Genomic DNA, 24329 nt, shown 5'->3' on the forward strand with positions numbered 1-24329 from the left:
GCAGTAGCCAGCTGTCTGCCTCTGGTGTTTCAACCCTGGGAACAGCCCAAGTCCTGCCAAGGAAGCCACAGCTGGTGCACGGTCAGATTCGATGAATGGAGTGTGCCTCCCTGGGTCCTAAAAGGACTTGATTTTTTTAACCATCCTCCTCACCAGGACTTGAGGTGGAAACTGAGGCTTCACCATCTGAGTTGATTAGACTGACCCTTAACAAGGTTTGGCTGTAGCGACTAAGAGAGCGCGTCTAATGAGAGGTAGAGATGTAATTGTATGCAGCAGGGGAAGGAGAGCTATCACTAAATGAAATCTGAGATCTTTGCAAGACTGAAGTCAGAGACGCTGAATCTGGTTTGCTTTCCAAGCTCTTTGTGGCTGCCATTGGTGAGTGTTTCCTTAACGTTATTCCTTCTGTATGAAAGAGCTCTTTCTTTTTGTGAAAAGCAGCCTGAACATTAGGATGAAATTCAGGTAATTATTTGAAGTAGAATTTCATTTTAACCAAGGGCTCCTCCCTGGCACATCCTCAGTGTCTGATGTTTTCTGGAATGGCTCTCATTAAGTTTTATGTTACAATATACCAGGAGAGAGGGAGAGAGAGAGAGAGAGAGAGAGAGAGAGAGAGAGAGAGAGAGAGAGAGAGAGAGAGAGAGAGAGAGAGACAGAGAGACAGAGAGAGAGAGAGAGAGAGAGAGAGAGAGAGAGAGAGAGAGAGAGACAGAGAGACAGAGAGAGAGAGAGAGAGAGAGAGAGAGAGAGAGAGAGAGAGAGAGAGAGAGAGAGGAAGGGAGGGAGGAAAGGAGAGAGAGAGAGAGAGAGAGCTTGTGCATTGTTAGGGAACAATGATTCGTTTTTTGGAAAGAAAGAAGGAGATTTATGGAGGAAATCACTGGTATCTGACAGTCACTGACATCAGTTTTCACTTCATGAAAAGTGAGTGGGACCTGATGGATTTTTCTTTCATCGAGAAGCTACTGTTTTTCTTGTCTCAGCTCAGAGTGGGGGATGAATAATGATCATGTTGATGGGAAGAGGAAAAAAAAATCTCTATTCTCTCACTCAAGTCAAATTCTTACAATTTCTAAGTTAAATCATGAAAAATACAGATGAGCTACCTGAATGCATTTAATAAAAATATGCCTTTTTAAGAACTTTTTGTTGAAAGAAAATCTCTTCATGAAAGAAATGATCTCACATTTCCCCTTACTTTATGAAATGAACTACCCCCCCCCAAAAAAAAGAACATAACTTGAAACGTACAAAAAGAAGGAAGGTGAGACTGCACTGGAAAACTGAGCCCTGACATTGGGCTTTAAGAACTAAGTCACAAAGGAATTGCTGGAGCTCTTTTCATGCCTTGTTATGAATACCTTTTCTCTTTACACTCAGGTGCAAATTATTCCTCAAAGTCTAAACTACAGGAAAACCACAAAATGTAACTAATGAAAGGGAGATTAGCATAGAGTATGAAACTGGAGACAAGCCCAAATCAGGGAGAACCCTGCACACATGTGGCACCAACTGCTGGAAGTTCTTTCGGATTACTTGGCCATTTAAGGAGCTCAGAATGAACATATTCTGTCACACTGTCAATCTCCAATTGGGCCCGGAGCCTAAGTGTCATGGTAACTACTCAGCTCAAGAGGCATTTGCCTAATAGAATCCCAGGTTAATACCCTAGCTCAGCTCAAGCATGAAGCCTTTCCTGATATAATCATCTAGTGTCACCCATTATTTTTTAATTATGTAAAAATACACATATATGTATATATATACACACACACACATCAAATTATATGCAGACATTGTATCTATCCAATATTATATATGCTTCTTGAGGGCAGGAATTGTTTCTTTACTAATTTTGTCCTCCTAGCATTTAGCACAGTGTATACTCTATAATAAATTCATAAGCATTTATTGATTAATTGAATAAAAGCAATTAATTGAATTAAGGAGCCCCATTACTGAATCAGAGAAGCTTAATATCTCTAGTTCCATTTCCTTTTATTTTGGGGGGAGAGAGGTTAAAATCTTTCATCATATTGGATAATTTCAGTTAGAAAATGCTCCCTACTCCGCTGATGCAGATTGCATTCATCTACAGTTTTCAATAATAAAGACTTCCCCTGGTCATTAAGAAGTTGAGACTTCTTTATATTGATGGAATTAGGATATATCAAGAACTTCATGTCAGGTCTTCCTGACTAAAAGGTTGACCCTCTCCCATTTCAGCTCAGACTCCAACTAGGAGATAACTAACCATTCCTTTCATAAGAGTCTTCAAAAATAGGAGGGAGGTAGCATTGTGTCATGTAAAATACCGTGAGGCCTTGCTTTTTAAGCCTCTCTCTTCTATCCCCTGAGGAATCTCACACACGGGGTTCATGCTTCAGCCAGGTCATGCTCTGAGCTCCACTCAGTTCTAGTTTTTGTAAGCAGAACTAGAATGAGGAAAGGCATCCAAGGACAGTAGAATAACAATAGTTCAACCTGATAGGAACAGGAAAATAAGGCAAAAGGAGGAGAGAGGGAAGTCTAGAAGAATTAAGGGTACAAAACAGAAGGACAAAATCAATTAACTGTAAATGGGATCAACAGGAAAAGGATACAGGATTAATTTTAATCTACTCAGGGGAATTAATAATTCTCATTATTGTAATCTGAGACTGTTTATTCTAAGTGAGAACCAGGGATTTCTTGGGGTCAATTCAGTGATTTTACTAGAATGAGCCTCAGTTTTCCCATCTATAAAATGAGAGGTTCACTTGGCAATCTCTATGGTACCTTCCAGCTCAAAATCTCATGTGAACTTTATATTTTGTATCCATTCTGTTTTTTTTTAGTTATAAATAATTGAAGAAACAATATTCCATATTCATGAATCCCCAAAGGAGCAAATATCATTATGGTTTGGTGTAAAGTTAATCCTGTATGGGGTGTTATAGAATGAAGGGAAGACATTTTCTTGAAAGCTTAAATAAACCAAATGCTTTGACTTGTTTCACTCACTTTTTAATAGAACCTAAACATTATTCATCATACTTAAGTTATATACCTTAAATTTCTGTAAACGTATTCACCTATGAATTATATTTGAAATACACAATGATAAAATATGACAATGGAGATCTCCCTTATGTACTCCCATGGAGGTACCTAGATATTTAAATTAAATGCAACCTTCAAGCTGGTTAAGTCAGGAATTGAAAAGTGAGGTTTATCTTAGTATTCAAGGCACTCTCTCTTCCTTATCACTTAGGCAAATTTGCTTTAGAGACTCTTTATGCATCTTCCTACTTCTGATCTCTGGAAAACCCAAGCTGTCAGGAGGTTCACAGAACCTACGTAGAATCAAACTCTATCTCTTTTTTTTTTTTTTTGATGCCTGAATGATGCCATGGAGGGGAGGCGGGGTAAGGAAAGAAGAGACCAGATTTCACCAATAAAACTAACATATATTAACTAAAGCAGGATATCAACAGTCACTGAACTTTGAAATGGAGCTCTAATGACTTTTCTTCTCTTTATTTCACACTTTTAATGTCGTTAGGGAACAGAATCAGACAAGTAGCAATATTTCAGGAAAGATGGCACAGCCTCTGGAGCAGAATTTGGGGCAGACTTTTGGGTTTACTAAGCATGCCTGCTGGGAATGCTCTTTGAATCCCGGAGTACAGAAGAATGCGATAGGATGGAAGTTTGGGAAGAAGGGGCTGTTGCCTTTCCGCACCCTGCCCTTTTCCCCAAATCTAGCAGAGAATATGGCAAATAGTAGAGGCTTAACAAAGATGCTTGAATTTGTATCCATTCAATGGCATTCAGAAAGCAAAATCAATATTCTAGCACTTATATGATGGTCAGTTCTTAGAGCTGCAAAATAAATCAATAAATGCTTTTGTACAATGATCTGAAATTTACACACATCCTCACTTAAACTGTTGCTTCTTAAATTTGGCAAAATGTAGCCTTGAAGCAGAGTCCCATAGACAGCATGTTCTGTGATGAGACTTGTACCTAGGGTTTTCTGGCTTCTCAGTCAGCTTTACTCACTGCTCTGTTACATTTCATTTTCTTTGTTATGTGTTAAGATATAAAAGTTTAAAACTTAACTAACATATTTGGAGCATTCAGCCTGGCTGCATACATATGTATGTAATATGTATATTCATACAAGCACATATGCATGTGTATATTTGTGTATACTTACAGACACATCCATCAGTAAGCATTTATTCAATGCTTTCTATGTTTCAGGGATTATGCTAAGGCCTTGGGTCACAATGAAAGGGAAAAGACAGGTCCTGCCCCTGAAGAGCTCAAAATCTAATGGGGGAGACACCATGTAAACAGCTATATACACACAAGATATACATGGGGTTAATTGGAGATAATCAAGAGAGGTAAGGACCTAAGGCTTGCTGGATGGAGAAAAGGGAATTTCAGCTGAGACTTGAATGGAGAACAGAGATAACCAGGAGGCCACAATGAGAAGGGAGAACTTTCCAGAAATGGGAGACTGGGCAAATGCCAAGAGAGTAGAGATAGAGCAGGCTTGTTTGAGGAACAGCAAGGCAGAGCCAGTGTCACTGAACATAGAGCGGGTGTGTGGCAGTGAGGAGCAGTTAGGTGGAAGAAAACTGGATGGCAGAAGATCGGGAAAGGACTTTGACTGACAGAGCACTGCATATTTGATCCTGGAAGTGATAGGCAGCCACAGTCATATATTGTATTTCTGGATGGGGGAGATGTGGCCCAATATGAGCTTTAGAAAGATAAGTTTTACAGATAAGTGGAAGATGGACTGAAGTGAGAAGAGACTTAGGTGTGTATATACATTTCTTTGCATTACCCTTTTCTTATATATTATGTACATGTATATGTATGAGTATGAACATATGTATGTATCTATACATAAACACAGCAGGTGAATGTCTGGCTGAGATATCAAGGAACCCTGAAAGAGGGATAGGAAGCAGCCTGATCCAGACAAGTCAAATCCTACCAACACCTTGAGCCCTATATTCTCTTAGATTCCAATGAAGGCAGCTCAGAAGTCTAAACCCAAGAGCTCTGGGAAATACAATGCCACCATATCATCAGCCCTGATTCCAGTCCAACTGGTCCAGCCAACATTGAGAGGAAAAACTGTTGTACAAAAGGTTTCACTCTATTTGGAACCACCATTGGTCAAGTGCAGACCAACTGACAATAGGTTTATCAACATGAGAGGCCTAAGAGTGCCAGCACTGACTTCACCCCAGCCTTCAGTCCTGATCTCAACCGGCCCTCAGTCCTCATCTTGGGAAATGACTGCTGCATAGAAGTTGGTGGCTACCTCCAGCAACTGTCAAACACCTGTACCCTAAAGAAGAGACAAAAAGCAGCAAGCACCAATGCATCTCAAAAACCTTGGCTACCGTTTCTCCTCAGACCCCAAAGGGGACAATTCAGGACCTCAAACTCAACAGTCTTGGGATATCAAGGTGCACAGGCAGGTTGGCAAATGTTCCTGCTGAGTTACAACTATAGCTACTGGAGACCTAGAAGACAAATTTCTTGGTAGAGAAGTCCTTGTGCATGTCCCATGCTCTTACATAAGAAAATGTTATGATTTTGTCACTGGAAATGACATTTAAAGAGTCCTGACCCTCTGCTTTGCTGTTATACTCTGTGGACATAGGACCTGTGTGTGACCTGAAACTGAAACTGCTTATCTACCTTATCTTCTGCATTGCAATGGGCACTCCGGGAAAGCAGACATCATTTCATTTTTGCATTTATATCCTCATCACTGAACTCAGCACTCTATACATAGAAAGGGCTTGATACATTTATTTTTTCATTCATGTGTTCCTTCATTAATACATGCACAAAGGGTTTGATCATTTAAAACTTCACTAAGATGTGACTTTGGGGGCAATGTGTAGACATTTCTTTGCATATAGAATATATTATCTGTATCTATTTCTATAGCTACATCCATATCTATAAGTGTGTGTATGATTGTGTGTGGGTGTGTGTTGCACAGACCACTCAAAACAAAGTCAAGTGCAAGTCATGTCATCATTCCTCTGATGGCATGGTCTTCTTTGGCAACAAAGGATGAAGATGATTATGGGTAGCTTACTCCACTACATCTTTTTCTTGGTTATTTTAGTTTTGTTTCGTTTAAGTAATTTGAATAATCTGTCCTTTCACTCAGGTTTTCATTTACCAATTTATAGCCACAAGTGATCTTTGAATTTTAATGCATCTTTGGGTTGTCCCGGTAAGCTACTTCTACCCTTGACTTTGACAAGCAAATGAGCTGACTAATTAAGAACTGAAGCCTATTGAGAGGATTCATTGGACTAGGGTCCACTGCCATGATTGGCAGACCCATCACTGGTCTAGGCCAGTTGGCTGAAAAACATCCCGATGAATGCCAAATGGAGCTACACAGATAAGGGGGATCTGGCAAGTCGTAAATATCTTTTTTTTAATGCTTTGTATAAATCAAGTAGTGTGTTTTTATGGTCTTGCATGAGGAGATTGAAGAAGAAAAGGATAGAAAAGCTGAGTTTGTTAAGAAAATTTACAGTTTTGGACTGAGACTGACCCAAAACATTTAAATTTCATTCCACAGTGCTCTTCTTGTGACTTGAACTGAATTTGATTTATAGTTCATATTATCCTGAAGAAACAAACTGCCACTACTCTCCTAAAACATTTGGTTTTTCTATCCCATTCTGCTACTACCAAAAATGTACAATTGTTGTATTCTAAATAAGTGTTTCACTTCTTGACACGTTTTCAATTAATGATCAGAAAAGTGCACTTAGAAAACTCGGCAAGCACCGGTTCCCACATCGCAGCCTAGCACAGAATGGTCATGGCGTTCAGTCTCAGTCATGGAAAGAATTTTGTGCTTTTCAAATGAAAATATGGAGAACCTGGGAAGAACAATGGATTTGGAGGGAGATGATCTGATCTCTGATTAGCTTTGCCACTTAGCACTCACATGACCCTGGAAAAATCACTTTCTTTTCTTTGGGCTTTAGCTTTGGAGCATGTAGAGGCTTTTATTGAGCTTCACAAATATTGTTCGAAAAAAATGAAGGTTTGTGACAACCCTGCATTGAGCAAGTCCAACAGCATGTGCTCCCATCATGTCTCTGGGTCATATTTTGATCATTCTCACAATATTTCATACTTTTTACTTATTATTAATATGTCTGTTATGGTGATCTGTGATCAATGATCTTTGATGTGACTATTGTAGTTGTTTTGGGGCACCGTGAAGAATGCCCACATAAGACCGGGAAGTTAACTGATAAATGTTATGTGTGTTCTGACTATAACACAGACTGCCATTCCAGATTCAGTCAGAAGTATTCTCTCCAAAGTTTCCATCTCTTGGGTGCTTCTTCATCCTCATTCTCCTGCAGCCTTTGACACTGTTGGTGATCCTCTCTTTGCTGATACTCTCTCTTCTCTAGGTGTTCAGCCATTACTCTTTCCTGGCTTTCCTCCTACTTACCTGACTACTCCTTCTCAGTCTCTTTGTCTGAGTCTTCATCCAGATCACACCCTCTAACTGTAGGTGTCCTACAGAGTTCTGTCCTGAACCCTCTTCTCTTCTTCTCCTTTCCCTTTATGATCTCATTAGTTTATGATCTCTATATTCATGATTTTCAAATCTTCCTATCCTGCTTAAGTCCAACTGCACATATCCAACTGCTTTTAAAACATCTTGAATTAGGTTTCCAGGAAGCATCTTAAATTCAAAATATCCAAAACAGAATTTCTTACCTTTCCCTCTAAACTGTCCCCACCTTCTTCTTTTTTCTGTTACTGTGGAGGGCAACATCATCCTTCCAGTCCCTCAGCCTGACATCTTAGGTGTCATCATGGACTCTTCACTATCAACCACCCCCTCCCCCACCATCTAATCTGTTGACAAGGCCTGTTGATTTCACCTCTGCAACTTCTCTCTAATATACTCTTTTCTCTCCTTTGACCATACCAGTCCCCTAGTGCAGACCCTTGTCACCTCATAACTAGACTTCTTCATTAGTTGGGTTGGCCAGCCTCAAATATCAAATCTCCCCAGACTCCAACCTATCCTCCAAGAAGTCACAAAAGTGATTTTCCTAAAACACAGATTCAGTCATGCTGCCTGAACCTCCTCCCCCAAACAGAAATCCACATGTACACACACACTAAACTCAAGTGGCTTTCTGTCACCTTCAGAATCCAATGTAAACTCCTCTGTTTGGCATTCATAACCTTTCATAACTTAGTCCCTCTCTGTGGTCTACTGACACTGGCCTCCCTACTGTTCTATGAACAACATACTCTGGTTCTTGGTTGTGACATTGTCTCTCACTGTGCCCCATGCCTGAAATGTTCTCCACCCCCCCCAGCCCCCAGCTCATCTCTGCCTTCAGGCTTCCTTGGATGACTTTAGGTCTCAACTCAAATTCCACCCTCTACAAGAAGTCTTTCTAGTTCCTTCTCTCTATTCCTTATATCTGATTTTTCCTACATAAACCTTGTTTGTACTTATATATTTGCTTACTGTCTCCCCAATTAGACTGTAAGCTCCTTAAGAAACTCCAGCTTTTGGAAAGACTTATATGAACTGACGCTGAGTGAAGTAAGCAGAACCAGAAAAACATTATATGCAGTAACAGCCGCAGCATGCTGTGACTGATTTTAACAGACTTTGTCCTTCTCATCCATTCAAGGACCTAAAACCTTTCCAAAAGACTCATGATGCAAAATTCCATTCACATTCAGAGAAAGAACTGTAGAGTCAGAACTCAGAATAAAGGAGACTATTTTCTTTTTTGTTATGTTTTGTTTTGTTTTGTTGTGTTTGTTTTTCTCATTGTTTCTCCCACTCATTATAATTTTTCTATGAAACATGACTGGTGTTTAAATGTATTTAATAGGAATGTATGTGTGGAACCAATATAAGATCGCATGCAGTCTTGGGGAGAGAGAAAAGGAGGGGAGAGAGAGGGGGAGAAAATTTAAAACCTATAGAATTGAAAATGTTGAAAACTGAAAACCAATAAATTAATAAATTTGAAAAAAAAATCCAAAAACTAATCTTGATGCCTCTGAAGGAAAAAGAAACTCCAGGCTTTTTTTTAAAATTTCTTTCTGTATCCCTAGTGCTTAGTACAGTGTCTAGCACACAGTAGGGATTTAACAAATGTTTATTAACTGAATGATTAATTACTGACTCCAGACCCAGCTGCCTATCCATTGTGTAATCTCGCTGCAAAGAACACTGAACTCAGAGTCACAATTTAAGGAATGGTATTTCAGATCTGCTCTTATTATTGGGAAAGTTATTTTGTCACTATAGGACTGTTTTCTCATTTTTTAAATGGGAGAGGGTGGCTAAATGAACTTTTTAAGATCCACAATCTTCATTTCCTGACTCCACGCATTTTCACTGGGCATCCCCCATTCTTGGGATTTTCTCTGTCCTTATGTCCACCTTGATGCCTTTCTTCAAATCTCAGCCCAAATCACCTTCAACAGAAAACATTTCCCTCTCACCATTAATGCAGCTGCTCTCCCTCTGTTGGTTGTCATTTATCCTGCAGATAGTTTTTGTGTTCATTCTTTCCTTGCTGTTTGCCCACACTGGGCTCCTTGAGAGGAGGGGCTGTTTGGGGAGTTACAGCTTCAGCAGCCATGTTGTTCCAAGGGTTCTTTGAGACAGGTGTTCTTTCCACCTCCCACAAAGTAATTAAATTGCTTCTCATCTTCCTGCTGGAACATCGAGAAACCAGTGCATTGGAAACACACTTTTCATAGGAATCAAAGGCCACCACATGGAGTCAGGTCTTCTGGTTTTCTCTGAGCAGTTTTGCAATATTCGCTGACATATTTTCATTCAACCAGAAGAAAAAAAATGTCCACAGCACAGTCACTTGGCAGAATTAGTTGTTCTTAACCTAACGTGCCAGTTTAAATGTGAATGCAATATTTTCCCCATGTCGCTCTCTTCCAGGATTAGCGATTTTAATTTGAACTGTTATATGCTAAGGACATGTACTATCTGCAGGCAAGCCACAGAATACACAGCCCAAGTTATTGCATTCTTGATGCTCCATTTTAGAGGCAGTTAACAACTGAAGAAAAGACACTTATGAGGAAGGAAACTGGAGAATTGTACATTCTAAGACAAGTTACTTGCACTTAATTTTTTTCTTAATTAAAGAGGAGGAGACATCCCACAATCACCTCAGAAGGCAGAATAAAAAAATGCAGTCATCAAATAAAGAGAGATTCTTCTTTCTATAGCATGTTCTCAGGGGAAAACATGTAGAAGTAAACTGGTGGCCATGGCACTGAAGTTTCAACCATAGCATATATTTCTAATTCTCCTCTCTGTCGTCTTTACCTCTGTCTCTTTATTTGTCTGTATATGTCTCTTTCTGTCTCATACCTACAGCCATAAATATTTAAAATTTTATATGCATGTATCTCTATATGCATATATGTGTGTATATATACATATGTGTGTGTACCAGTGTATGTTTTAAAGGGAAGATCAAAGCTAGGCCTTCTGATTCAAAATTCAGTGCTTTTTCCACTATTCTGTAGTCTTTGCCAATTGTTTTGGGATGTGGAAAGGTAGAGGATGTGGAAAATGATGAACAAAGCAGTAGAATATTTCCAACTCTAAATCTGCAGGGTGAAACTCAATTACATCAGCATATATCAAATGGTCTTCTAACTATGAAGTCCTCTATAGTGCAAGGGATATATGCATCCTCCCTCCAGCTATACTGAAGACAATCAAGGCATGCTTTCTTCTCTTGTAAACATTTCTCTGTTGTGCCCTCACACCCATTCTGCAGAGGGAATCATTTAGCATTTGGTGGCTTTCCTCTGAGTCTCTAGTACATAGATGTATGTAATCTATAGTATATAGATATAGTCTGAGTATATAGATGATGGTAATCTAGCTGTAGGGCCAACATACCTTCCACTTTGGTTACTCTTCATCACCATTAGGGTTCTGATGGATATCGCCATCCTCATTGCCTGTCATCCTATGGATCATCAAATCAATAAATGCAAAGTCAAGGTTATTTGTTTGCTTGTCCTACAGGGGTGTGGTCAATAATAATATAAATAATTAGGGAAAGCTGCTTGGGCTAAAACACCTAACTTTTTTTATTTTTAAGGAGACTGTGGTACTGTAGAAAGAGCATTGGCCCCAAAGTTATTAGATCTGAATTTAATTCCTCTCTTTTACAAATACTAACTATGTGAACTTGGACAATCATCTTAACCTCAATGGACCTCAGTTTCCTCCTCTGTAAAATAATTTGAAATGCAAATCCATGTCAAACAAAATGGTTCCAACTCCAGACCTATGATATGATGACACAATAAAGAATACAGATGTGTGGGAGACATCTCAGTTACTCAGTTTGCAGAAGGCCTCTCAGGTTATTTATTAGAGCTATACTGCATTTGTTTTTCTTGACATCAAAGAAATATAAAAAATGGACATGTCTGGTATCCATGTCAATTCTATAGCCACTTTCAATGACCCCATGGCACTCTCCAGAAGCTAACAGCTCATAGTGAAGAGAAGCAACTTTCTTGGATTCAAATTTATATCTCTAGCAAAAAAAAATGTACATACACATATACACATATATAATAGTAATACGTATATAATAGTAATAATATTATATAGTTATAATAATATAATTGTAGTGAATGTACATAGGCATGTATTGTGTATATGTATATACTTTTTATTCTACAGACACACAAACACACACATACACATGCATGCACACACACACACACACACACACTCCTTCAATCAGTCAGACATCTGGACTTTCAAATGAGAGGTGTTAGTGACAGACTTATCACTCTTTTAGGCAGGCCCTATATGTTACTTCAATGCATAACTGCCCTATGGAAAAGGAGTTTTCATTTAAGAAAGAGTCAGGTTGGCTAGACATCACTCAAGTATATGTTGGGAGAGAATGTCACTTGTTACATCCGCCAACTGTAAATCTCTATACATTTGAGATAAAAGTAATCCCTGTTAATCTAACATTGACACATCTCCTCAGGTCATGTTTTAGTTTTTATTCCATTTTTGCAAATGAGAGTGAACATTTTAAAATCCATTTCAAAGAAAGAAGCATGACAGCATCTGTGAATTAACACTTAACTTTATATATAGGTCTTGAGTGAGGAATGGCAAGATGCTTATAAAATTAATGAAGATATACTAAAGTCTCATTCATTTGGACTTTACTGTTTCAGAGTTAGGGTAGATTCAGACATAGACTCTGATTTTCTTGGAGAATATGGGTTGAAATCCTTTTCCCCTCTTGGCAAACTTTAGGGGCTTCTCATGAAAGCAATGTGATTTTAATCCAAATTCAATACTTCTAAAAAGATAATATGTTAAAGATTCAGCTTCACTTCGGTTTTCTCTTAATTCCAGTAATTAAATTTTCTATATATATGATTCTTATGAAATGGTGATGATAAGTCTTTTCTGGCTTTCTGGCAGTAGCATTTTTGTTTGGAGGGGAGGAGATCAGGAAACTTCATCTGTGCTAGATATTTTCCCTTTTCTTTCCTGTCCTTTACCCTCTTTTTTAATCATCTATGCCTGGAATCTTATGTGTTAGAAACTTTTTGCTTCATAGTCAAATTTCTCTGACCGCTCTTTTTCCATGTAACCAAGTGGAGCTGCTGCATGTTGTGGTAGACACAGGAGACACCCAGCATGCCAAATCTTAAATAGCCCTGGTGACTTAGGGAATCATCATGGGCTCTCCCCTTCTGCCATGGCCTGGTATCTCTGGGGCTGAGGCTCTGGATATCTCACCTCCCTGATCATATGGATTCCCCTTCTGCTCTTAACTGCACAACTTTGATAATGTTGGTTATTGCCCCAGTTTTTAAGGTGGCTTCACATCCTTTGTTGTCCCTACCTCTTCCTCTGAGCCCCTATAGAAATGTCAGAAATTAAGCCTCCTAGCCTTCTCACGTGTGAGTTAAAATATGCCAAGTAAAGGTCTGTTGATTTTTCACTACCCAGACTAAATCTTTCCTGAAGCCCCTTCAAGACATAAGCAATGGTAAAGGACTGAGACAGAAACAGAAATCAGTTAGGAATTATTGGGTTCATTAGCTGGTTTTATTTTTGTTAGTAATACACATTGATGTTATTTTATGTCCTTATACATAAAAGAAGTAAAGCTGTTTTTTAACGAAATTTAGAACTTTCTTTATTAAACTTTATTAGACTACATTCCACTGACGGGAATCAATAATATTAATATGTAACATTTGTATAGCACTTCAGAATTTCCAAAGTGATTATATAACAATATGTTACACATAAATATGTATGTTGTATATACATGTGACATGTAAAATCAGTTCTTCTAAATTTGATCCATAACACCACTTAGCTGATTTTATTCCCAACTAATGCTCTCATATGTATTGTCCCTCCCTCCTTTTCAAAGATGACCAATAACATTGCAGTGTTGGGGCGATATCCTGACTTCTTCTTCAGCTGTATTTAAGTGAGGGAGAGTTACATAAAATCATCAGCATCCCTGTCTCTTCTGGCAGGACAAAAGTTAGGATGACTGGCAAAGGTCTAGGATGGACTGGGTGATCTTGGAGTCTTGGAGATCTGACCAAGCTCTGAGCAATCGACAATGCCTGCTTCAGCTGCCAATTCTCATCTGCCTATTCCTCTGGGGAAAGTTTGCACACGTTTGGGGTGGATATTCCCCTAACTCATGGACAGATGTAAGGCCTGTAGGTTAACCTCAAACTGGCTTAACCCATCTGCAGAGATAATGTGGTATGGTATGGCCATTGCCCTGCCACAGCTTCTTGGGGACATGGGTGAGAGTTGGGCTACAGGTGAATACCCAATTTAAATGAGCAGCCCTGAAAATGGCTCATCAAGCCCTCTCATCAGAGGTACTAGCCCTCTCTTAACACCCCTGTATGCAAGCTACTGAAGAATGGGTGTGATATCTATAATAATAAGAAAAGATGTGGTCCCTGCAGAAAGCCCATAGATCATCTGCTTCCTGTGCATTGTTGTTTGTCTATTAATAGCCCCATTAAGGAGTTATCAAACGTCTTTGTGAAGACCTTGTGTGAAAAAGAACTCATCTTAATTTGGCAATAGCTCTCATTTTGGAAACTGTCCTTCCATTAAGAAGTGACATTTATCCTTGCTCTTATTTCTGAGTTCTCATTTTAGTTCTCTCATTGGGAGGCAGAGAAAAAAGAGTCTAATGTTTTTTTTCTTGGCAGAGCTCTTTGTTAATTAGTTTGTTTTCAGTTTTCTACAATCATTTCCATAAGTCTTAAATTTTCTCCCTCTCCCTCCCCTCGCTGTCCCTGAGACAGCATGCAACCTTATATGAGTTCTACACATACATTCTTATTAATCACATTTTCACATCAGTCATATTGCATAGAAGAATTAAAATGAATGAGAGAAACCATGAGAAAAAAACAAATCAAACAAAATACAATATAAAAGAAAATATTGTGCTTCATTTGGCATTTCAATTTCATAGATTTTTCTCTGGATGTGGATTGCATTTTGCCTCAAGAGTCCTTTGAAAATGTTTTAGGTCTTTGCATTGCTGTGAAGGGCTTGGTCTACCAGAAACAGTCCTTGCACACTGTGGCTGTTACTGTGTACAATGTTCTTCTGGTTTTGCTCATTTCACTCAGCATCAGTTCTTACAAGTCTTTCAGTAGGGTTCTTTAAACATTTCAAAGCTGTGTTCTTGTCTTCTAAAGTCTTCTCTTCTCTAGATCGGACATGGAAGTTTCTTCAACTAATGGTCAGATTGCAGTGATTTTGAATCCCCTCACTGGCCTTATTTGTTCTCTACCAGATGAAGGCCAGTATATTAATTAATTGTCCTTCTAAAATTACAAGTAGTACCTAGAACTAGAATCAACAGTTTGATTGTTGTCCTTTGTTCTTTTTATTAATGTTTATTTATTTACTTTTAGTTTATAACATTCATTTCCACAAAATTTTGAGTTTCAAATTTTTCCCATGTCTCCCCTTCCCCCACCCCAAAACACAGTACATGCTGATAACCCCTTCCCCATCTGCCCTCTCTTCTATCACACCCTTCTCTTCCTTTATCCCCATCTTCTCTCTTTTCTTGTAGGGCAAGATAAATTTCTATAACCCATTACCTGTATTTCTTATTTCCCATGTTTTTGCATGCAAAAACAATTCTCAACATTCATTCCTAAAATTTTGAGTTCCAACTTCTCTCCCTTCCTCCCTCCCCACCCATCTCCACTGATAAGGCAAGCAATTCAATAAAGGCTATATATATGTAGCTTTGCAAAAGACTTCCATAATAGTCATGCTGTGTAAGACTAACTGTATTTCCTTCCGTCCTATCCTGTCCCCATTTATTCTGTTCTGTCTTTTGACTTTGTCCCTTCCCAAAAGTGTTTACTTTTAATTACTCCTCCCTCTCATTTGCCCTCCCTTCTATCATTCCCCCACACTCCACTTATTCCTTTCTCCCCTATTTTACTGTAGTGTAAGATAGATTTTCATAGCAAATTAAGTGTGCATGTTATTCGCTACTTAAGTCAAATGTGTTGAGAGTAAGTTTCAGTTTTTCCCTCTCACCTCTCCCTTTTTCCCCTCCATTGAAAAGGTTTTTTCTTGCCTCTTTTGTGAGAGATAGTTTGCCCCATTCCATTTTTCCCTTTCTCCTCCCAAAATATTCTTCTCGCCCCTCTTAATTTTAATTTTTAAATATCCTTTCCTATTCAACTCACCCTGTGCCCTCTTTCTAAATATATGTGTATAATCCCTCCAACTACCCAAATACTGAGAAAAATTTCAAGAGTTACAAATATCATCTGTCTTTGTAGGAATGCAAGCAGTTCATCTTCAGTAAGTCCCTTAGGCTTTCTCTTTCCTGTTTACCTATTCATGCTTCTCTTGATTCTTGTGTTTGAAAGTCAAATTTTCTATTCAGTTCTGGTCTTTTCATCAAGAATTATTGAAAGTCCTCTATTTCATTGAATGATCATTTTGTCCCCTGAAGTATTATACTCAGTTTTGCTGGGTAAGTTTTAATCCTAATTCCTCTGAACTCTGGAATATCATATTCCAAGCCCTTCGATCCCTTAATGTAGAAGCTGCTAGATCTTGTGTTATCCTGATTGTATTTCCACAATTATAGAATTGTTTCTTTCTAGCTGCTTGTAATATTTTCTCCTTGACTTGGGAATTCTGGAATTTGGTTGCAATATCCCTTGGAGATTTTCTTTTCAGATTTCTTTCAGGAGGTGATCAGTGAATTCTTTCAGTATTTATTTTACCCTCTGGTTCTAGAATATCAGGGCAATTTTCCTTGATAATGTCATGAAAGATGATGTCTAGGCTCCTTTTTTGATCATGGCTTTCAGGTAGTCCCATGATTTTTATATTTTCTCTTCTGGATCTATTTTCCAGGTCAGTTGTTTTTCCAATGAAATATTTCATATTATCTTCCATTTTTTTCATTCTTTTGTAATTTCTTGCTTTCTCTTAAAGCCATTAGCTTCCATGTGCTCTATTCTAATTTTTAAAGAACTATTTTCTTCAGTGAGCTTTTGAACTTCCTTTTCCATTTGGCTAATTCTGCTTTTTAAAGCATTCTTCTCCGCCTAGGCTTTTTGGATCTCTTTTGCTATTTGAATTACTCTATTTTTAAGGATGTTATTTTCTTCAGCAGTTTTTGAGTGTCCTTTAGGAAATTGTTGACTTGCGTTTCATGATTTTCTTGAATTGCTCTCATTTCTTTTCCCAATTTTTCCTCCACCTTTCTTACTTGTTTTTCAAAATCCCCTTTGAACTCTTCCATGGCCTGAGACAATAGTATATTTATTTTGGAGGTTTTGGATGCAAGTCTTGACTTTTATGTCTTCCTCTGATGGTACGCATTGTTCTTCCTCATCTGAAAGGATGGAAGTAAATACCTATTCACAAAGGCAGTAACCTTCTATTGTATTATTTTTTTCCCTTTTTTAGGCAGTTGCCTAGTCAGTTACTTGACTTTTGTGTCCTTTGTCAAGAGGAAGGTATACTCTAGGGACCTATAAATTCTCAGTTCCTACAAAGTGGCCCAATCAAGGGAGAGGAGTTTTCTCCTCTCCTGGCCTGCATACTGGTCTGGAAGTAACCAAAAACGTTTCTGCCCAGGATCTGCCAGTAGGGTTCCCTCTGCACAACCTCCTCCAGCTCCACCATGCCAGCACCCCTCCTCACCCCAGGGTTGCATCTCAGGGCTGAGATTCAAATCAGCAGCTCAATTCTACCAGGGTCTTTAGGTGGAAGGCTCCAAAAATGAATGCTGCTGCTGCAGTGGCTGCTGCAGGTAGGACCAGACAATATTCCCTTCTCACCCAGATGAAAGAGCTTTCTCACTGACCTTTGAAGCTGTCTTTGGCATTTGTGGGTTGAGTAATCTGGTAACCACAGCTGTTGCTGGGAATTCTGTCCCCTGAAATCTTCTCCAGTACTATTTCTACCAGTGCCATGTGGCCAAGAATGGGCTGCCCTCTGCAGGCTCTGCTCTGCTCCATGCCTAGTGTAATAGACCTTTCTTATCAGTCTTCCAGGCTGTCTTGGGCTGGAAATCTCTTTCACTCTGTTGTTTTATGACTTCTGCTGCTCTGGAATTTGTTTAGAGTCATTTTTACAGGTATTTTATGGGCTATGGGGGAGAGCTTTTATAGGTCTGTCCTTCTGCTCTGCCATCTTGTCTCCACCCATGTTGTCCTTTCTTCTTGAAGAAGACAAAAATGATATCCTTACATTTTTCCACTGTGCTAATTAGACCAATAGAAGCTCAGAAAGTTCTACCACAGGTCAGCACAAATAATTCATAGGAATGTTTGGCATGAAGATATCTCTAAATTTGCACATCTCGTATTTCCTTTAAGTTACTGCAATTCTGTTTTACTCATAAAACACAATTCCTTCTTCAAGGAGGTGCACAATGCTGGCAGTCCACTCTTTGTCTCTCCTATGTTTCACAATCAGTCCCAAAGTTCTTCAGAGAGACTCTGAGGGTATCCTTGTATCTCTTCCTCTGAACTCCATGTGAACTTCTGCCTAGTATGAGTTCTCCATTAAATGGTCTTTGAAGCAAATATATGTTTTGTAGTCCATTAGAATTGAGTTCCCTGCAGTAATGTTGAATACTTGGCAGCTGAGCTCAAGAAAAGACTTATCGTTATCTGGTTATCTGTTATCTTTTGTACTGGGTACTTATCTCCCCAGGTGATCTTGAGAATTTTCCTAAGACAATTTAAATGTAGGTAATTTCCCAGTAGAATGTCTAAATTACACAGGCAGTGGCTTTGCAGACCTTCAGTTAGATAGGCATCCTGGTATCTCTTCTCTCCTATATTTTCATTCTGAGCCTCCCAAACACCAAGCAAGTTCTGGTCATGAGTGTGTCAACCTTATCATTTATGTGTACATCCCTGGAAAGTATACTGAAAAATTAAGTGAACTTGCGCACAGCACTGAAAAGGCCTCTGTTTGCTCAACAGTCTCAGTCTTGTCTGACCACCAACAGGTTATAGGATCATAGAACTAACAAGCACACTCATTTTGGACACCACTCCTCACTTATTACTTCCTAAGATTATATCAGGTGCAGGTAGGTGGTAAGTGGAGTTACATGGCTCAGTGGATAGAGTGCTGTCACTGAAGTCAGGCAGACATCTTTGTGAGCTCCAATCTGGCCTCACACACTTACTAGTTGTGTGACTCTGGGCAAGTCACTTAATCCTGTTTGCTACATTTCCCCATCTGTAAAATGAGTTGGAAAAGCAAATGTCAAACCACTCTACTAGCTTTGCCCAGAAAACCCCAATTTGTCACAAAAAATCAGATAGGAGTGAAATGACTGAACAACCTTGTGTCACATGCACAATGCTGCTTCACACTGTTGATAATTTATACTGAATTTATTATTATCTAGAATTCTGAAGTCTGACTATGAATTTGTCAGTGTGGCTCAGTGTGTTCATTCTGTCTCTTTGTGTGTTTCTATCTATCTTGTTCTTTATTTCTCTGTCTCTTTCTCTCTCTGTCTTTTGATCTTAAATGTTGTCTATTCTCTACCTGCCGTTTTGCAGTTTTTGGACCCAAGAACAGAACTTTACATTTATCTGTGTCATTTGTCATTATCATGCCTGCATTCCTCTGTTCTAATCCAATAAATCTATGACTTGATCTAATTCACTGATTTCAAAAATAATGTTGAGAACTCTGTAGTACTCCATTGGACACAGCATCCATTGAACTCATTTTAAATAAATCCAAAATGTAGGCTCTGAGAATTCACACACAACACAAACAAAAGAAAGCAAAATTGAAGGAACAAACCACCACCTAAATAGCTTGTCTTCAAAAACGTTCATGATATTCCCCATGAAATGGAATATAATACAGGGAGTTGAGGAGACAGTGGAAGATACTAGATCCATAAAATTATAAATTTTTGACTGGAACAGACTTCAGAATTTATCTAATCCAATACAATTAAAAAAAATACTTTCAGTGATCTTACATTTTAATGGAGTAGACAAGAAATAAAAAATTAGGTACATTCAACATGTATGCAGAATAGATGGAAGATAACTTTGAAGGAAAAATAAGTCTAGTAGTGGGGAGAGATTAGGGGCTAGAGAGTAAGGGCTGAGAAAACTTCCTGCAGAAGGTGACATATAGACTGTCTTTAAGGAAGTCAGTATTTTAAATAGTGGAAGTGAAGAAGGTGGTAAACCAGACAATGGATTCAGCAGTTTGTAGCTGCTGTTCAGTTACTTCAGTGATGTCCAGCTCTTCATAACCCTGTTTCAGTTCTCCATAAAATAATAGGGCTTTCTTCACAAAAGGTACTAGAGTGGTTTGCCATTTCCATCTCCAGATCGTTTCACAGAGTGGGGATTGAGGTAAACAGTGTTAAGTGACTTGCCCAGAGTCTTCTAGATGGAAAAATTCTGAGGCCAGATTTGAAGATAGGAATATGAGCTCCTGCCTCCGTATCTGGCACTCTATCCACTGTGCCACCTAGCTGGCCCTGCTGAAGAGAGACCAGTGTTCAATGCCAGTTGTGCAATCAGAAAAGAATCATTCCACCTTTGTGAACTGCAGTATCCTAATGGTTACATGAAGCAGAAGCACTTTGCTGTGAGCTCCCTCTCCTCTTCTCATCTCCTATGGTACAGAGGCCTTCTGCAAATTTCTCTTTCTCCACCACCATTTCACATGATGATGATACCTTACTCCTTGTCAAGACTAACCCCTCTATTTGTCTGGGTAGTTCCATTCCATCACATCTCCTCAAACAGAATGCTCTGCCATCTCTCCTAGCTTATTTCCTGCCTCTCGCAGTCTTCTGGCTGATTTCCTATTTCTTCCAAGCATGTCCATGATTCTCCAGACTAGGAAAAAAAGAAAAAGAAAAAAAATACCTCTAACTTGATTCTTCCAACTAATTCTCACCCCATATCCCTTCTGCCCTTTGTATCTAAAATTCTCAAAGATGCCAAGTACAACAGATCCTTCCAGTTTCTCTCCTTTCATTTTCTGCAAGTAATACAACAAGTACCAAACTTTACATTTTGCAAATTCAACCTTCTTTCAGTGACACAGTTTTAGAATTAACACAGGGCAGTTGAATTGAACTGGTAACATATACACACAAGTCTAAGTCTCAGAACAAATAATTATTAGTTTAAAATAAAATGAATTACTTGGAATAAGATTACCCTGGTTAAAAAAAAAAAAAAGTTGCAAGGACTCATTGGACATTAAAAACCACCGCTCAAGTATTGTGCTCCCTTGTAAGCCAGACTGAGTCCTCATAAATGCAGTTGGGATAGTGAAGGCCCTAGAGCCTATGCCAAATAAGGATGAGTTGAATAAAAAAAAAAATATTGAGTTTGGACAAGAGAAGACCCAGAATGAACATAGTAACTGTGGCTTTGTACATCAAGGTTTTGGGGGTGAAAAAGAATTAGACTTGATCTACTTGACCCCATTGACCAGCAGTGGCAGAAATTTACCAAAGTTAAACAGACACAAATCTCCATATGATTCCAGGGGAAATACCAGCTTCCTGAGTTCTGAAGCTATCCAGAAGGGAAATGAACTGCCTTGGGACAGAGTGGTTTGCCTAAAGTTAATGCCTCTAAGTTGAAGCCTGAATTTGCTGGTTGCAGATGTTTTTCCTCTGCTTAATAGTGGTTTATTTTGTTCCCAATTACATTTAAATATAGTTTTCAACATTCATTTTTATAAGTTTGAGTTCCAATTTTTTCCAAATGGTTCAAATTTTTTTCCAAAAGTTTCCACATTTTTCTCCCCCCCCCATAACAGCAAGCAATCTTACATGGGTTATACTTGTACAATTGTGTTAAACATATTTCCACATTTAGTCGTGTTGTGAAAGAAGAATCAGAACAAAAGGAAAAAGAAAACATGAGAAAAAAGTGAAAATAGTATGTTGCACTCTTGTTCAGATTCCTTATTTCTTTCTCTGCATGTGGATAGTATTTTCTATCATGTGTCTTTTGGAATTATCTTGGAGCACTATTTTGCTGAGAAGAGCTAAGTCTATCATAGTTGATTATCATACAATGTTGTTACTGTATTCAAGATTTTTTTGGTTTGCTCACGTCACTCAGTGTCAATTCATGTAAGTCTTTCCTCACTTTTTCTGAAATCCACCTGTTCATCATTTTTTATGGAACAATAGTATTCCATTACATTCATATTCTGTAACATATATTGCCATTCTCCAGTTGATGGGCATCCCTTCGATTTCCAATTCTTGGCCCCCACAAAGACAGCTGCTCTAGATATTTTTGTACATGTGGATCCTTTTCCATCCTTTATGATGTCTTTGAAATACAAACCTAGTAGTGGTATTTCTGGATCAAAGAGAATGTGGTTGTAGCACCCTTTGGGCATAGTTCCAAATTATTTTCCAGAATTGTTGGATCACTTCACAACTCCACCAACAATTCATTAATGTTTCAGTTTTCTGGTTGGGAATATTTTAGAAGTGATCTTTTTCAGGTATGGATTGTATCCAATGGCTACTGAGGTCCTTTACAACTAGAAATGACTAAAAGGTCTTATATAATTTTTATCAATTTGGAAAGAAACAAACAAACCACTGACTCCTATTCAGGTACAATGATACTTTCCTTCAATATGTTCATTTTGTTTTCTTTGTAAATGTTATACCTGAATTCATAAACATAAAGAAACCTGTTGAGTTCCCAAAGATCTCATGCCTGCATGAGATCTTTCTTCCAGGAACGAATGAATGAGGTGGGAGCAAAGATGGTATGTACTCCATTTATTCTCAGCTAGATTAGAGTATATATAGCCTTTCTACTTCCATTCTACTTCCATTCAAGCAAGAAGTTTGTAAATACTGTCTGCTATGCTTACGTGCTTGGCTGTTGTTCTTGCTCAAGATAATTGTGAAGATTGGTAATTGCATAGGGGTGGTCCATCACATAAACCATACAAGGGCATGGTGTCTCAAAAAAGATTTATCCTGAGGGCATCATGACCCTGATAATCCGAGAGTTCCAGACCCCTTACAGAAACTATTGATCAAAGTCATCAGTTCCTCCATATTGATTAATATTTTTTAATGCAAGTTCATTGATTTATTTTTATTTTTTTCCTGAAATTTGCTAAGTAAAACTGATTTGTAAGATTTCCTCCTGGATCATACCGGGATAGAAATGTCAGTGCTTTGCCTGTGTTAGGTATATTCCTAAATGTATAGTTCTGTGTCAAGCCCCACTTATTACTTAGAAAGTTAAATAGTCAGGATATTGGTCTTTTGTAAATAGAACATCAAGTACTTTTCATGGCTCAATCTTTCTTTTGATTTTGTTTTTCCTCCACATATTTTGAAATATAGACAGCAACATAATATTAGAGGTATTCTCCAAGAAACAAATGGCTCATCTGTGCCATGAATTGAAGGAAACTACATGTATTTATGGCTTTTATGAAATTGCCATTACACTCATAGCTTGAGGGGGAGCTGAGTATGGTATCCCAACTAGTCTTTGAGGGCCTTATTTTATTCCTCTACCACACTGATGGAACTCATTTTTTAATCCCTCATGTGGCAGTTTTTCCTTTATATTTGCTTCCCTCATTTTTATTTCTTTTCCATTAGATGAGCAGCAATGGGAATACGTTATGATCCCTCTGAGAATGGCTGCTGATCCATCTTGTAGATACAAGATATCTCAATACATAAAGTAGAGAATTAAATCCTTGAATGAGTGGTGAATTATTTACTTTCCCACCTGTAGAGAGATGAGGATAGAGATTGGATTCATGATTTCATTCTTTCTGAGAAATTCAAATATGAAAAATTCCCTCTACCAACTCAGTGAAGTACTAACAGTGTAGGCTGGTATCTTCTCTGCATCTTGCAGTCTGGGAAGAGCTGGCTAGCATTGTGAGAAGGTTAAGTGGCTTGCTCAGAATTATACAGGCTGTGTGTGTCAGAAGTGGGGCTTGAGCCTAGGTGTTCCTGGCTCTTAATCTGCCTCTCCAAATATGGTACTATTCTGACTCTCTGATTTGTGTAACTTAAAAATAACATAAGACATGAGGGGAGTGAGAAGAATCAGGAGAACATTGTACACAGTAATACCAACACTGTAATTGGCTTTGATAGATTTAGCTCTTCTCAGCAATGCAAGGACCTAAACAACTCCATAAGATTCATGATGGAAAATGCCATCCACATCCAGAGGAAGAAATATGGAGTCTGAATACAGGTTGAAGATTTTGTGTGTTTTGTTTTGTTTTGTTTTCTTTCTCATGGTTCCTCCCATCCCATCCATTCTGTTTCTTCTGTACAACATGAGTAATGTGAAAATATGTTCAATAAGAATGTATATGTTGAACCTCTAACGGATTGCACCCCATTTTGGGGAGGAGGGAAGGACAGGAGGTAGAAAAAATTTAGAATTCCAAATCTTATGGAAGTGAATGTTGAAAACTAAAGAATCAGTAAATTAATTTGTAAAAAGAAATTAGGACAGTTAGACCCCAGATAAATTAAATAGCACCTTCGTTCTTTCCCCTCCCCTGATTTGCATTCCTTGAACCATGAAGCTGCTTATCCAAATGTTGCCAGTCATTCAGTCAGGTTCAACCCTTCATCACCGCATGGACCACAGCATGCCACTGAAATCAATGGAATTCT

At 38.5% G+C, this 24329-nt stretch overlaps 1 long non-coding RNA gene across 1 annotated transcript in view; it reads left to right on the forward strand.

Annotated features, from left to right (window-relative positions):
* The first annotated feature begins 245 nt into the window (after positions 1 to 245).
* LOC140530323 (uncharacterized) overlaps positions 246 to 24329 on the forward strand; it is a 40237-nt gene continuing 16153 nt past the window's right edge. Inside the window, exon 1 of the long non-coding RNA XR_011975900.1 lies at positions 246 to 381. This is a non-coding gene — a long non-coding RNA (uncharacterized lncRNA). The remainder of the gene's footprint in view (positions 382 to 24329) is intronic.

The sequence above is a fragment of the Notamacropus eugenii genome, chromosome 2 (genome assembly GCF_028372415.1).
Source record: "Notamacropus eugenii isolate mMacEug1 chromosome 2, mMacEug1.pri_v2, whole genome shotgun sequence".
In the NCBI taxonomy this organism is placed as follows: Eukaryota; Metazoa; Chordata; class Mammalia; order Diprotodontia; family Macropodidae; genus Notamacropus; species Notamacropus eugenii.